The sequence below is a fragment of the Lactuca sativa genome, chromosome 7, assembly GCF_002870075.4.
Source record: "Lactuca sativa cultivar Salinas chromosome 7, Lsat_Salinas_v11, whole genome shotgun sequence".
In the NCBI taxonomy this organism is placed as follows: Eukaryota; Viridiplantae; Streptophyta; class Magnoliopsida; order Asterales; family Asteraceae; genus Lactuca; species Lactuca sativa.
The window spans coordinates 41,316,875-41,331,884 of record NC_056629.2 but is presented as its reverse complement, the minus strand read 5'-3'; the positions used below and the strand labels follow the sequence as shown (position 1 = coordinate 41,331,884).

Sequence of the window (15,010 nt, the reverse complement as noted above, 5' to 3'; positions counted from 1 at the left end):
TGATTTGACATTATTTTATGAGTAAATGTATGTTTTAAAAATGAAAACTTGTTTTGAAAATTCACATTGTTACACAAGGTAGTAACTTGTTACCTTCCAAATGCTGCCAAACTGAAGTAGGTGTTGGATCTACAAGCCCCTCTTCATTCCTAGCTTCCCATCCTCCAATACATGCACCAACAATACAACTCTTAGGCCCACAATGCTAAAAAAATGGGGTTAGAGAGCTAGGGTTTCACTTCTCGGAGTGAGAGGGCAGTAAGGAGGCTGGGAAGGAGGCTTAATGTCCTTTAAATAAGGTGCAAACCCTAAAAATTAGAGTTTCATTTCCCAGAACCTACTCGTCGAGTTTCCCCACTCAACTCGTTGAGAAGAGAATTCCCTACACGTTAAGTTGAGGCCATCAACTCAACGAATTCTTAGTCAAAAATGTTCTTTTATATAAAATTTATATACCTGAGAGTCGAGATGTTACAATTCTTGCATTGTTTCGGCTAGTTGAATCAACAATATAGAGCTCTAAATGAAGTTTCTTGTCTACAAATATGTCAAATGTTATCGATTAGAAACACACCATTAAGGTGACTAATCTATATTTACATATCCAATATCGTGTACAATATACTTACATTTTGTCAAAGGTGTACCTTAATTCACATTATGTATGCATCTTCACTACTAGAAAACAGACTTTCAGAGCCAAATGACAGGCGAAGTGTGACATGCACTCGATTTATGGCACACAAAAGTAGGCGCCGTAAACAATGTCATCTTTTATACAAGTTGAAGGATTTACGACACACATTTTTATGTGTCCTTAAATTAGCGGTTGTTTTATAATATTTTTAGCTAACGCGCATCCATCCTTAGTAGCTACAAGGAATAAGAAATCCCTAAACAAGAGAAAATCCCACCTTGTTTCTCCTCCACCTTCATATCTATCTTTTATAAGGTCTTCATAAAATCAACTCTTTTCACTCCCCCCACTATCTCTCTATTTTGTTCTCTCATATCTGCCCTTCCATCCATGCCTTTGTCTCTGCCCCTTACGCACCTCCACCTCCTCTTCTCGTATCTCTCCTCCTTCATGATGTATGTATCTCTTCTCTTAATCTTGGTTCTATCTTTAACAACAAGCAAGCACCACAAAGATACACATAACACTTCATGACAAACTACAATAGACTTTTTGCTTCACCAATTAATGCATGTTTTTCCTACTAACTAGGAAAGTATCCTTGCTTTGTAGGGGTCAGATTTCAAGTCAACCATTTGCAAAAGGAGTTTACAGTACTATTTTATTGATTTATTTATTGAAAAAGACATATTATGTAACCGAAAAACGTATTTTTGACTACACATTTATAATTTCCAATCCTTTTATGGGTTGATCCGATTTGAATTTCTATTCTTGACACTGAAACTGCTAGTCTCCTGAACAGCAGGTTGCTCATCAATTGCCTTATCCTCATCAACATCGTGTCTAACTTTTGAACCTTCATTGATTTTCATTGCCAAAGGCTTTACTTGTTAGTGTTTTATTTGTAATTATGAAAGCTTGATTTATGAATTTTTGTTTCCTAAAATATGATATATTTGAAGCAAAACTGAATAACCTCCTTCTGCAATGTGATCCTAAGTAATCTTTCGTTAGGCAACAAAAGAAATTAAACAAAATATTTGAACTCCGTAAAAAACATTTGAAATTTATCATACCCAATCCAAGAAGGTAACAAAAGTGAAATACTTCCATTTCTCGTGTACACAATGAAAAAAATATAGAAGTGGTCCGATAAGAACAATTTATTATTCCTAAGGGAATATATATATATATATATATATATATATATATATATATATATATATATATATATATATATATATATATATATATATATATATATAAACTGTGTTCCCTTAGGAATAATAAATTATATATATACACACTAGGTGTGAAACCCGTGTACAACACGGATTGACTAAAAAAATTATATATGAAGATATAAACATTAATTTGTTTTAAAGAAAACATTAAATATTAAAGTGTAAAAATTAACCTTTTTTTAGTTTGTCAATAAAAAGCAAAAAAGTTTGATTATTTTTTTTATATAGAGTATTTTGCCTAAAAAAACAATGAACTTTGAAAGAAACATGCCAATTTTAAATTATATATATTGAAAGAAACATATTAAAATTTGAAAATATAAGGAAACAAATTAATGACACATTAATTACTTTTTATAACCTTAAAATTAGATAGTTAATTAAGAAAAAATAAAAAATTACAACAAAATGACAAATAAAAATTAATTTCTAAGAATTAACCACAAAATTACGTGTCAAAATGAGAGAATGACATGTGGCGAATTCATTCTTATTTATTAGGGTATATATATATATATATATATATATATATATATATATATATATATATATATATATATATATATATATATATATATATATATATATATATATTTGATATTTCGATTATAGTTTGTTTACTTTTTTGGGAAACGGCAAATATCATTAAGAGGCCACACCCTAGCAAGACGCTAGGGAGGGCAAATAAGTACAAACAGAAATGAAAGAAATTACAGACACAAAAAAGGATTGATACACCAATCAATCCATTGAAAATTACAATGCTCTCTCCTATATTTGATCCATAGAAACACTGTGGATTTCACCAAGTCAGCCACCTTAACAGGAGAGATTCTAGATTTTTTGAAGACCCAATCACACCTTGCTTTCCAAAGGAGCCATGTCGTTCCATAACAGATACTGACGAAGCTTTTTCTCCTCTTTGTACATGTCCCCCACTGCGATGAAAACTTCAATAATTCCTCTACCGATGCGAATTGAACATTAGGGATGTCACACCAACGGAACACCCAATCCCAAACCTGCACAGCCATTGGGCATCGAAGGATCACATGGGATGCATCCTCTTCTGCAGTCCCGCAATATGTGCATATGGGGGAAGCTAGTTGAATGCCTCGTTTGAGTAGAGCACATGCGGTTGGTATTCTGTCTAAATTTGCCCTCCATATAAAGCATGTCACCTTTAATGGAATCTCATGAATCCATTTTAAGTGAGTCTCCATCAATGGTATGTTCCAGCAATCAATTTTAAATCTGAGAGCATCGACATGAAAAACACCATCACTAGATAAAGTGCACCTCCACTTATCTCTTCCATCCATAAGCTGATAATCACCGACTGTGTTAGTGAGCATGTTAATCTCACTAATCTGATCCACTATTCTTGGAGTTGATTTCCATTCCCAGTTCATGGTACCATGCTGTAGACGGTTACTTATTTTACAATGCTTGTGACCTTCCAGTTTGTATGCCTCTGGGAAGGAATCCTTCAGCGTTGAGCCGCCGATCCATTTGTCAAGCCAAAACATAGTCTCATCTCCTGATCCAATTTTCTTTATTATTACTTCATCAATGTCAATTTCAAATTTTTTTAATTCATCTTGCACTCCAGCCACTCGACTCCATACTCCAGGTAGTGTTTTCTTACAGATATGTTGTGCAGGTTTGCCATGAAGATTGTGAATTCCTTTAATAACTTTGCTCCATAAACCTGAGTTGTCTACTTTGAGCCTCCATATCCATTTCGTAATTAGTGACATGTTTAGAGCCCTGAGAGACCCCATTCCTAATCCACCAATCTCCTTAGGAGCAGTCACTGATTGCCATGCCACCCAATTGATCCTTTTCTTCTCATCCGTGCCTCCCCAAAGAAATCTTCGTCTTATGCTTTCCAACTTCTTGATAACACCTGTAGGAGCAACAAACAACGAAAAATAAAAGGTGGGTATAGTTTGTTTACTATCCATCTTTATCTAAACTTGAGATATTTAACCTAGGTTGTGCGGTTGATCTACATAAATTTTGGGTCAGGTTTGCTTTCACTCACTTCAAGTGGGATTCATAAGCTTTGGAAATGGCAACAAAGTAAACGTAATTCATCTTGGAAGGTATTTGCCTGAAGAATATTTTTGATTCAACATATTACCACATTTATTGGATTTTGATTTTTCCTTGTACACATTCAGTCGACTTAATCTATACTCCCTTAATTGTGGCAACCAACGAATAGAGCACTCATGTCTAATGATGTAAATGAGAGTAAACCTGTCGAAGAGTCAGCAACATGCATTGCTTTGTCAAAGAATGATTCTTATGTTGTGTCTGCCTCTGGAGGGAAAGTTTCCTTGTTCGATCAACATCATTTAGCTTCAAGGGATGCCTGCATTTTGTGATGGTGATGTCATTATTTTATTTTGTTATGCGATTCTAAAATACCAATATTGAATGAACCATTGCAGGTCATGGCAACTTTCATGCCCCTGCCACCTACTTGACTTTCTACCCATAAGACAACATCAGTTCTATAGGAAGGGAAGATTCAATTATACAAATTTATAATGCACAACTTGGTGAGGTAACTGTTGTTTCTTTTAGTCGAGTAGTTTGTGCATAGGTGTAATCTCATTCTTCACAACTTATCACATTGTCCACTTTAACTTTTTCACATTTGTTTTGTTGAACTGTATGCAGGTATGTTGGTTTAAATATGTTGTAATCGAACTCAAAGTTCACGAGAAATAGATTAGACTTTCTTTCTCATGGACTTCACTTGTTTCATTGGGAGCTGATGCTTAGGAATGTGGTAGATGATTTTACACTTTATTTTCTATTTGTTAATACATTAGCCTCTTTGATTATTTGTTTTAATACCAAATTTTTGTGTTTTGAGTGGGCCTTTAGCTACGTATCTGGCATCTTATATATTGTATGGGCGAAGAAGAAATCAAGAAGCATACAGTCACCGGCCACCTAGTCATCCTTATTCTTTGGTTGGAAAAATTACAGTTCAATTCCTGATAAACACCATCACCTTGTCGTACATGAAAGCCAAACGCTATTAATGACCAACAACTAGATTTCTCGAGAATGGTAAATACTAAATACACATATCTCATACATAGTTTATGTAATTAATTAGCAGGCTTCTCGACAGGGCTGTCAAAATTCAAATCCACAGTTTTTCCCTTGTTTGCCCTTATCCACTTTCCTAGCTCTATATTCTTTGACAAGCCCCTTCTTTTCTTTGGAAGCTCGGCTGAAAAATACAATTAAAAACATTAGTCACGATAACTTATAATAAATTAATTAAAATAGCTAATAAATATATCATAATAAAATTTACCATCTTGTTCATGTTGCCCGCGACCAAAGCCTTCTGGAGATGGTGGATCCCCAGCTCCATCACCTCCGTGACCAAGCCCATAATATCGGCCATCACCTCCGTTACAAAACAATTTATGATTATAAATAACTATATTTCTTATAACTATATTTAATATCTAAATTAATAATAGAAAATTTAATTTAATAGTTTTACAAAGCAATTTATGATTATGAATAATTTTAAAACTAAAATACCACATAAATATTAAATTTGATTTGAAAATTACTCTTTATAATATACACACTTTGTTTTCCACACATTACTTACATAGATACACACACTATACATACAAATACATATAAACATTTTCCTACACATATTCATTATAGCATCATACTTCTTTTTCTATTATAGCAACCTAATTCCAAATAATAATCATACAAAAAACACACAAAAACATAAAAATACCACATAAATATTAAATTTGATTTGAAAATTACTCTTTATAATATACACACTTTGTTTTTCACACGTTACATATACATACAAATACATATAAACATTTTCCTACACATATTCATTATAGCAGCATACTTATTTTTCTATTATAACAACCTAATTCTAAATAATAACCATACAAAAAACACACAAAAACATACAAATAACACACAAACATAATTCCGGCGACAATTCATTCCAAATTCCAAATAATACCATACAAATAACATACAAAAACATACAAATCAAATATATAATTTCAAAAGTCATGAAAAGGAACCTATGGTAGTGTAATTTAGCGATTTTTCGGTAAGAAATCCAGTTTTCCGGCAACAGATTCGGCAGAAGTAGATTTTCCAACAAGGGTTTAAAAAACATTAAATTAAACACTTAAACCAGTAAACAAAACTTCAAAACAGAAGTTGAATAGAAAATAGGGAAGAAATCAGACCTTAAATCGAACTTTTGTCGCCGGAAATGAGTGTGGTCGCCGGTAGTAATGGAGCTCCACCAGTGGCTGGCAGTAATGGTTGTCGGAGACGACTCCTGTGGCGCAAACAAGGTCGTCGTCGGAGGTGCAGTTGCCGATTATCGTTGGAGGAGTGAAAGGAAGCAGAACGAACAGGAAAGTGACGCAGTGGGGGGGTTATCTGTGACGAGTATTAGCGGCGACGCTAGGGTTTTAGTGGCGACAATAGGGTATTAGCAGCGATACCCCTGGAGGGAAAACATAGCGCCCTTTTTCCTCATTTCCCACCGTTGGATGAAAAGCAGATCGAACAGACATGGTTGATTTGACGCGGATCGACACTGTAGCATCATTAGCGGCGACGCCAGCTATTAGCGGCGACATGTAACGCGTCAATTACATGTCGCCGCTAAAGGTGTCGCCGCTAATACCGATATTTCTTGTAGTGTAAAAATAAAGTAGTTCCATCTTCTGTCTGTGAATACTATTTGTTCATTGAATTAACCTTTTTTAGCGGTCTTCAATAGAATCTCTTTCTGCTGCAATTTCAAGTGAGATATATTAATGTGATGGCATCGGATGTTGTTGTTGAATAACACCTTCTGCCGACATATCATTGTCAATTTCAGTTATACCATGAAAAAATAGTCATTCTTATTTAATCCAAGCGCAAAAAGTTGGGAATCGTAACAGTTTTTAATCTTTGATATTTTTAAAAAGTTCTAAATGCAAGAAACAACAACTCACTTTCATGTAATGCATGTGTCCAGAGTGTCGAAGTGAATTTAAAATGAAGTAGAATGCAATTATGGACACTTTTGGACATTACATGATCGTGTAATGAGCTACATGATCGTGTAATAGTGACTAGCTAGATATAAAGTGTGGATAAGATGATTTTATTCAGCCATAATCATCACATTTGCTTCCCACTTAAAAGAATTGTCGTTTTAGCTATTTTGGAGCTTTTCCACTAAATGATTAGAAGGAAACAAGAAGCAAGCCTCAATTTCTTTAGTCAAAGGTAATACATTTTCTTTTTTAGCTAGCTTGAACAAGCTATGGTGATGAAATGTGGGGATATTGCTTGTGCTACCTCTAATTAATGTTGGAAATTGGAATTTGTTCTCATCCAGAGGCTTATAGAAAATATATTCGCAGCTTGCTCATAAATATGGATAAAATGAAGTTTAATATGACATTTCTGGATATAATCCTTTAAAAAAATGTTTCTTATATCAATGTGTTTGGTCATTTGAACGTGGTTGTAAGATTTTGCTATCCATGGAGTCAGGTATATCTTTTTAATATCATAACCATAAAATTATATTTTAATCAGTACACAAACATTTGCCAAGTTAAATTATATCGAGTCTTGTTGAGCAATAACTTTCAGTTGCAATAATTTAAGAATATAATACTATAGATGGCGGATGCCAATGGCCAACACCCTTAGAAAGTTGTCGGATTTAAATGTCACTGATTCCAATTGATAAGATCGTCTTTTCGACTAATATTTAATTATTTATTCGTGATAATGTTTGAAAATATTAGTCAAAGTGATATAATATTTGTCTAATAAAACATGGCCAACTTGTACTATTATTTTCTTGTTTTAGATTGTTTTGATTTGGCGTGCGTTAACGGTGGGTCAAAACACTTCAGGGCCCGGAGAAAATGTACAAAATTGATAATATAAAGGGCTGCTTATCGTGTATACCCTCAACGGAGATTTCCTTTGTCCATGGTGGCCGAACACCATCCCGAGTATTATTCGTGGTGGGTTGTGATGGTGACGAAGAACAACCATGAATAGGAGGCTTTGGTCTTCTTCTTCTCTCCTAGCTTCATCTTTCTTTCTCTTCTATCTCTTCTTTCTGGTAGCGGAGAGTACTCCGCTCTTTCGTGGAGTTTTGTGGAGGCCGATTTGGTAGTTCTCCACAAACCTTGGCATGGAGAGTATACCTGATAGCCTAATATACATTTCATGCTTAGCTTTAATTACATATTTCGTTCCAATCAAGACTCAGTTCTTCAATGATTGATACTTTTCCACCAAGGGTAGGTTAAACTTTTGATATGTGAACTTAATTAGATGCCGATCACTACAAAAAAAATGCCAATTAGTGACCAAAGCGAAATGGTCACTAACACTAGAACGATTCGTCACAAAATTATTTAGTGATGAAAATTCCAATCGTCACTTTTCCTGACTACTCACAAAATCGATTTTGTGACCAAAACTGAATATGGTCACTAAGTGACTAAAATATACTCATCACTAAATCTGTGACGACCCGTTTCATCACTGAATATTGTCACTAATTAAAGAAAGTCGTCACTGTTTTATTCAATTAGTGACCACTTTTAACGACCACAAAAATGTCAGTGGTTTTCAATACCATATTAATGACCATAGTGGTCACTAAATATTTACTGTTAGAGACCAAAAAAAATCGTCACTAATCAGGAAACTACAAGAAAAGACGATACTGACTATGTTGATGTAATTGCTATAAATTAAAAAAAAAAATACTTAATTATTTAAGTGATAATGTTTGAATAAAATTAAAATAACTGAATCCAATACAATCAATCAAACCTCATATTAGCTTCCAATAAATGTGGTTCTATTATCTTGAAACTTGCTCATCTTTTCTTTACAAAACATTACTAGAACTAGTGTATTTCATGACTACTTTGCTAACATAAGGGAATGTTAAGCACATGGCAGCTACCACCTGCATATGGCATCTTAATTACAACTAAGTATCCATAGAGTAACATACGCATCCTTTATTTCAATATTGTAATATGAATTGGAAGTTGATCGATTCTCCTTACATCCTTGTATTTAACCTAAAAGTTCATGAGCTAAATGCATTAAAAAACATGTTTCACAACATCAAAATTAAGAAAAGTGTACCAAAAAAACAAACCTCAGGTGCAGAAGCCACATCAATTTCGAACAGTACCATCAACATAAACTAGTGACCCTATCAACATCATTGTGTAAAAGATTAAGATTGATTCATATTTTGTAAACAAGGTATGATTATGAAAGCTAAGTTTTATAAGTGATATGAAGAACATATCACACATCTAGAATCATTTTGGAAGATATTTCAAAGACATGTAAGTTTTATAATGAGTAGGTTCTTTAAAAAAGACAAAAGTTGTAAAAGTTGCATTTGTGAAAAACTCACTTGCTTTTATACAGTTAAAAACCTATAAATCCAGCAATCCAATAACTGCACGATAGAGCATGAACACCTATACCTTTTCCCCGCAGCTTTACCACTAATGCAATATAGAAATTGTTAGTATTAATAGTAACATAACTCGAAAGAAAATGCATGTCAGAATAATCAACTTATAAAAGAGTATAAAAAGATAATTCCATTTAAAAAAGTAACTGCTACAGAATAAGTTACAAATGCTCTTGTCCAACATGAGATAAAGGCTTTGAAATGAGGGTAAAGACAATGTTGATATAACTGAAGGAAGTAGAGAGCATTATGGAAACACCCACAAGGTGTCTCTTCCACCACAAAGAAAAAACTTGCCATCTGAGCATGCACCAGCTGTTGTAAGCACTAATAATAAAACCTACAAGGTGCAATAATTGTTATGAATGGTTACAACCATATACAAAATACACAAACACCCTAAAAAATGGCCAATTATGTACTTACAATTAAAATATCCACATACATTCTAGCAAAAGGTTTATAGCCTTCTCGATTCAGCTTTTGCCATGCATACGATTTTTGAGCATTATCTATAGCCTAAGCATCTGACAATACTCTCTTTCATAGAGAAAAACACAGATGACAAATGATATTATTAGTGGTTACAATTGCAATCAGCAAGAATTCAGAAACAATCAACACGATTTCAGAATTTAGAAACAATTTGAAATTGATTTACAATCCAAGAACAAATGAACAATCAACTGATCAAATATGAAGTCTCAACAAAAATTAGAACTGGCGAGTGATGAATTGAAGCTATGTAGAGTTGAAGATTCGACAATCAGGTATCAGCAAAAATCAGAAAGAATGATGAACCAATGATATGCAGACTTCACAAAAATCAGAACAAATTACTCAGCATAATAGAAATCAACAATTAAAACTTTACAGAAAGCAAAAGAAACTCAACTAATCGTAGAAATCGATTGAGGACCAACAAGTGATTCAGTAGTGGTAAAACGTAGACAAATCGATTTGACAAATTTAGAAAAATGAGAGAGAGAGAGAGAGAGAGAGAGAGAGAGAGCTCACTGATTATGAACCAACGGAGATGGATATACTCAGTATTAGCAAATATTAAAAACGTGTTCATAGTAGAGTCAAAAGTCAGCTTAGTCAAACCATAGAGGTAGGAGTATATCTTTGAGTTTCAGTTGATTCCTATGTATAGCCTCTGTATAAATTCATGTAATGTAATGTAAAACAGACATACACAAGTTTATCAAAACTCTATATGGTATCAGAGCACAGTACCTCATAAAGTTCTTAAATTTTTTTTCTCTCTCGTAAATTGTAAGCAAGTGGCCACAGGTACCCCCCCCCCCCCCCCCCCCACCTTCTCACTCTTGCGACCACCACCGCTTCTACTTTCAATCTTCAAATTCCCTCAATTGCAATCAAGCTAGAGCGAGAAAACTATCCTCTTTGGCGTACCACCATCATCGCTGCTCTTGAAACCTTTGACCTAGCTAACTTTATCCTCGATCCACAGCCACCCTCAGAAAAAATTGAAGTTCCAGCCACCACAGGAACTCCTACTATTGCCGATACTCCAGCAATTCCGGCTACCCCTGCTGCCACTGATCCTAATCCGGAGTTCATCAACTGAAAGAAATGTGACCGCTTTGTTCTCCTATGGCTCCAATCTACTCTCTCTGAGTGAGCCCTCTCTATTGTGACCCGATGTCACTCCTCCCAAATGGCCTTGCAGGCTATAGAAAAGAATTTTCAAGCCCAAACTAGGGCATCTCGCATGCAGCTAAAGGCCCAACTTCAAACCCTATCAAAAGGGCCCATGCCCATGGTTGAATACATTGACCGCAAACGGTTAATTGTCGACTCTCTAGCTGCAGATAATTACCCAGTTGATAGTGAAGACTTAACTGCATCTATACTTTTCGGTCTCGATGCATCTTACGGTGCATTCAACGCTGCATTTATGATGAAAAGTGAATGTGTCACTTGATGATCTCGTTGGTCTCTCCAAGAAGAAGCTCGCATCGAACAAGAACATCTTCGACAAGTCTCAATCCAACCCACATCTATTGCTCTCTCAGTCCAACCCACATCTACTGCTCTCTATGTAAATCGATCAAATCAACAGTCATCATCTCAAAGGCAAAACTCAAGCTCTTCTAGAAACAACGATACCAGACGTCGCCGAACGGTGTGTCAATTGTGTACCAAACCTGGTCACGAAGCCATTGATTGCTGTGTAACGCCCCGTTCTTAAAATATCTATTGATGGGTTCCCGAGATCAAGAGTAAGAGCGTTTCGGTCTTTCATGAGTGTTGGGTTATTATTCGGGAAGGTTTCGGATCGGGGTGTTCTGCTAGAAGCGAAGATCTTCTCGCCACCTTTCCATGGATATAAACTTCATCAGAATCGGGTCTAGAATGAAGGAGTTACGACACTTTGAAGATTTGGCAAGAATGGCCCTTATAGAAACAATTTTCATGGAAGACAATGCAAGCATGCTGGGACACGCGTGGGTACGCACAGCGTAAGATGGGTTATGCCCAGCGGAATGGGGGAAATTGGACGCGGATGTTCAAGGCGTACGCCCAGCTTACACTCAGAGTCTCAAAACCTTAAATTTAGGGCCAACCACTATATAAGGAACACACTGGTTCTCACCCTAGCCTCCATAAACACTCTCTCCTCCTTAGAAGCCCTAGATAGTCGTTCCACTTCCTTTGTTGGTTGTGTTTGACCTTGGAAAGCTAGTTTTGGCAAAGGAGAGCCAAGAAGAAGAAAGAGGAAGTTGTCAAAGAAGGAGTGGGGTGGCTGAAGCTCGTGGATCTGAAATGGGATCATCTTCTAGAGCCCTTTTGAGGTAAAAAGTCTCTAGCTTGACAATCATATTGTGTAGATCTATGTGTTGTGAAGTTTTGACACCATTCTTGTCTCAAAAACCTCATCTTGATGCATGATTCGAGTTGGCTGAGATTAGTTGTCCTTTTAGACCTTAGGAGAGGTCTTGAGTAAGAAAAATTAGGTCCCAAGGGCTTTGTTGTCTCATATGTGATATAGATAGGTCTTAATGGATTAAGACCTTGGATTGAGAGCTTTTTGGACGTCCCGAGTGATAAAGTTTGAGACTTTATGGATCCTAGGCATGTTTGGTCGATGGATCTGAAGTTTGGGCTTAAGAGCTTAAGCCATTATGGACTTATGGGGGACTTTGAGTTCAGCGAGTCTACGCCCCGCGTACTCACCATTCTGCCTGTACGCTTAGCGTATGTTGAAGTATGCCCCGCATAATCCGTCTGTATGGATCATGATTTTTGGGCCTTATTTGATTGGACTGTCTATGGACTAATAAGCTTGGGCCTTGACTGAATAGTATGGATAGTGTATTTTAGGCCCAATAATTATTATGGACCTTGGATCTAGGCCCGTTTGTAAAGGTGGGCCCAATTTAGTAAATTGGACCAATATTGGGCTTTGTATAAGAATTTGACTTTGGGCCTTGGCCCAATAAGAGGATGATGGACTTGATGAAGTGTTGTGGGCCTTAGTCATGGTTCAGATTGAGTTAAGGGTAAATTGGTCAATTTACCCTTGGAAGGATATTGTGATTTATCTAATGGTTATTTCTGCTATGTTGGCTAGTTCGGGATTTTTGGTGAGTCGGTGATTCGGGAGTCTGCTTTTCAGTTCAGAGTTTCGGCAGTTGCGAGGTGAGTTATCCTCACTATATCGACAGGGTCTACGGCACCAAGGCCGGCCTTTTATCGGATTGTAATTCGGGTATCATTGTTGTGTTATTGCTTGCTATGTTTGCATCCTGGTAGTTAGGATGGTATATGTTAGAGACCTGGTTAAGGTCGGTATCCTGGTATATAGGATGATGATATGTTAGTGACTGGTTAGGTCTGTATCCTGGTTAGGATGATGTTATGATACGTGATCTGCTAGATCGGTTTGACTGGATGTGAATTGTTATATGATTGAATGTTTATGTGCACATGGTTGTTGGATTGGGGTTGGGTTGAGGCGGGTCCTGCTTTGTGTTGTAGGCCAACATACCCAGGGTAGACCGGTTATTCCGAAGGCGCAGCGAGCGGCCCGGATAGGCTGTAGGCCCCAAGAGGGCGGACCAGACATGACGAGGCTCGGAGAGTGGACCAGGCCGACTGAAGGCCCGGTGCGGGCGGACCAGTCATACTGTAGACTCAGAGAGTGGACCAGGTGGATTGAAGGCCCAGTGCGGGCGGACCAATCACACTGTAGACTCGATGTATATGGCTAGATCGGAGGGTGGACCAGGTGGACTGAAGGCCCGGTAGGGCGGACCAGTCACACAGTAGACCCGGAGTGCATGGTTGTTCTGTGTTCTGTTATGATATGGCATGTTATGTGTATGGTGTATGTGGTTGGTATTTTGGGGGTATCTCACTAAGCTTTCGGGCTTATAGTTGTGGTTTAAATGTTTCAGGTACTTCAGGAGACCGTGGCAAGGCAAAGGCGTGATCATACCGCTCCTCATGATTATGTTTTATGACATGGTTCTGGGAAGACTCTGATAAATAATTGTATTAAAAACTTTTTTTGTAATAACTTAATGAAACTAGGTTGTTTTTGAAAAGTTTAAATTGGTTGAAATTTTTATGGTCGTTACATGCTGGCAGCGGGAAAATTAGACAGATTTTCCATCCAGGCGTCCCAACCCTCGCAACCAACAAAGATAGGCCAATGTCGCTTAATTCCACATCCCCTCCACTATGATTGATCCTTCCTAGTATTTTGATACAGGCGCAACAGACCACGTGTCTCCTGATATTCAAAAACTCAATTGCTGAAGAATACAAGGGGGATGACAAGCTCCAAGTGGGAAACGGTAATCAGTTATCTATTTCTCATGTTGGTTCATCTTTTCTGCCTCATCTTAAATTGCTAATTGTACTTATTGTTCCTAAACTAACCAAACATCTTCTAAGTATTTCAAAGTTAACAGAAGATAATGATGTCTATGTTGAATTTTGGCGTAACCATTGCAATGTTAAGTCATTTCAGGGGCAAACAATTAACAGAGGGAATGTACATGAAGGGCTCTATTAGTTACCTCTTCCTCGTAATAAAGTTGCATTCACCGGTGTTCGTACCTCTCTTCATGGATGGCACAGGCGACTTGCACATCCACATGAACCTATGTTACGTCGTTTAGTTTCAACATTTCATCTTCCAACTTCTTCCAATAAATCTCCCAATGTATGTGACTCTTGTCAATTGGGTAAAAGTCATCGTTTTCACTTACCACCATCTCATGTCACCTCTTCTCAACCTTTTGAACTTGTGTACTCAGATGTATGGGGTCCTTCCCCTGTTTTTTCATTAAATGGATCACGATATTTTGTTTTGTTTATTGATGACTGCACAAAGTTTGTATGGGTTTATTTTTTATCTCACAAATGTCAAGTCTTCTCTACATTTTTACAATTTCGAACAATGATTAATAATCAATTTTCATGTGATATTAAAAGCTTACAAACTGATTCGGGTGGTGAATATTGAAATGTGTCAACCTTTCTTCAAAATAATGGTATTATACATCGTGTTTCTTGTCTACATACACA

The 15,010-nt window shown here is 36.5% G+C and overlaps 2 long non-coding RNA genes across 6 annotated transcripts; one reads left to right on the top strand and one right to left on the bottom strand.

Annotated features, from left to right (window-relative positions):
- Window positions 1-8,716: 8,716 nt before the first annotated feature.
- Window positions 8,717-11,113, bottom strand: LOC111880843 (uncharacterized). 5 transcript variants are annotated; one of them, XR_008225196.1, is made up of 6 exons: window positions 10,685-11,113; window positions 10,341-10,604; window positions 9,872-9,985; window positions 9,383-9,785; window positions 9,116-9,172; window positions 8,717-9,035 (listed from the first exon to the last, which is right to left on the bottom strand). It is a non-coding gene; the product is annotated as an uncharacterized LOC111880843 (long non-coding RNA). The 5 variants fall into 5 exon arrangements; XR_008225195.1 differs by having other exon boundaries at window positions 9,383-9,476; window positions 9,675-9,785; window positions 9,872-10,604; window positions 10,685-11,112; XR_008225198.1 differs by having other exon boundaries at window positions 9,383-9,476; window positions 9,709-9,785; window positions 9,872-10,604; window positions 10,685-11,112.
- A 91-nt stretch (window positions 11,114-11,204) lies between these two features.
- LOC122195060 (uncharacterized) lies at window positions 11,205-14,797 on the top strand. The gene is made up of 4 exons (XR_006184996.2): window positions 11,205-12,267; window positions 13,047-13,114; window positions 13,873-14,274; window positions 14,451-14,797. It is a non-coding gene; the product is annotated as an uncharacterized LOC122195060 (long non-coding RNA).
- Window positions 14,798-15,010: the final 213 nt, after the last annotated feature.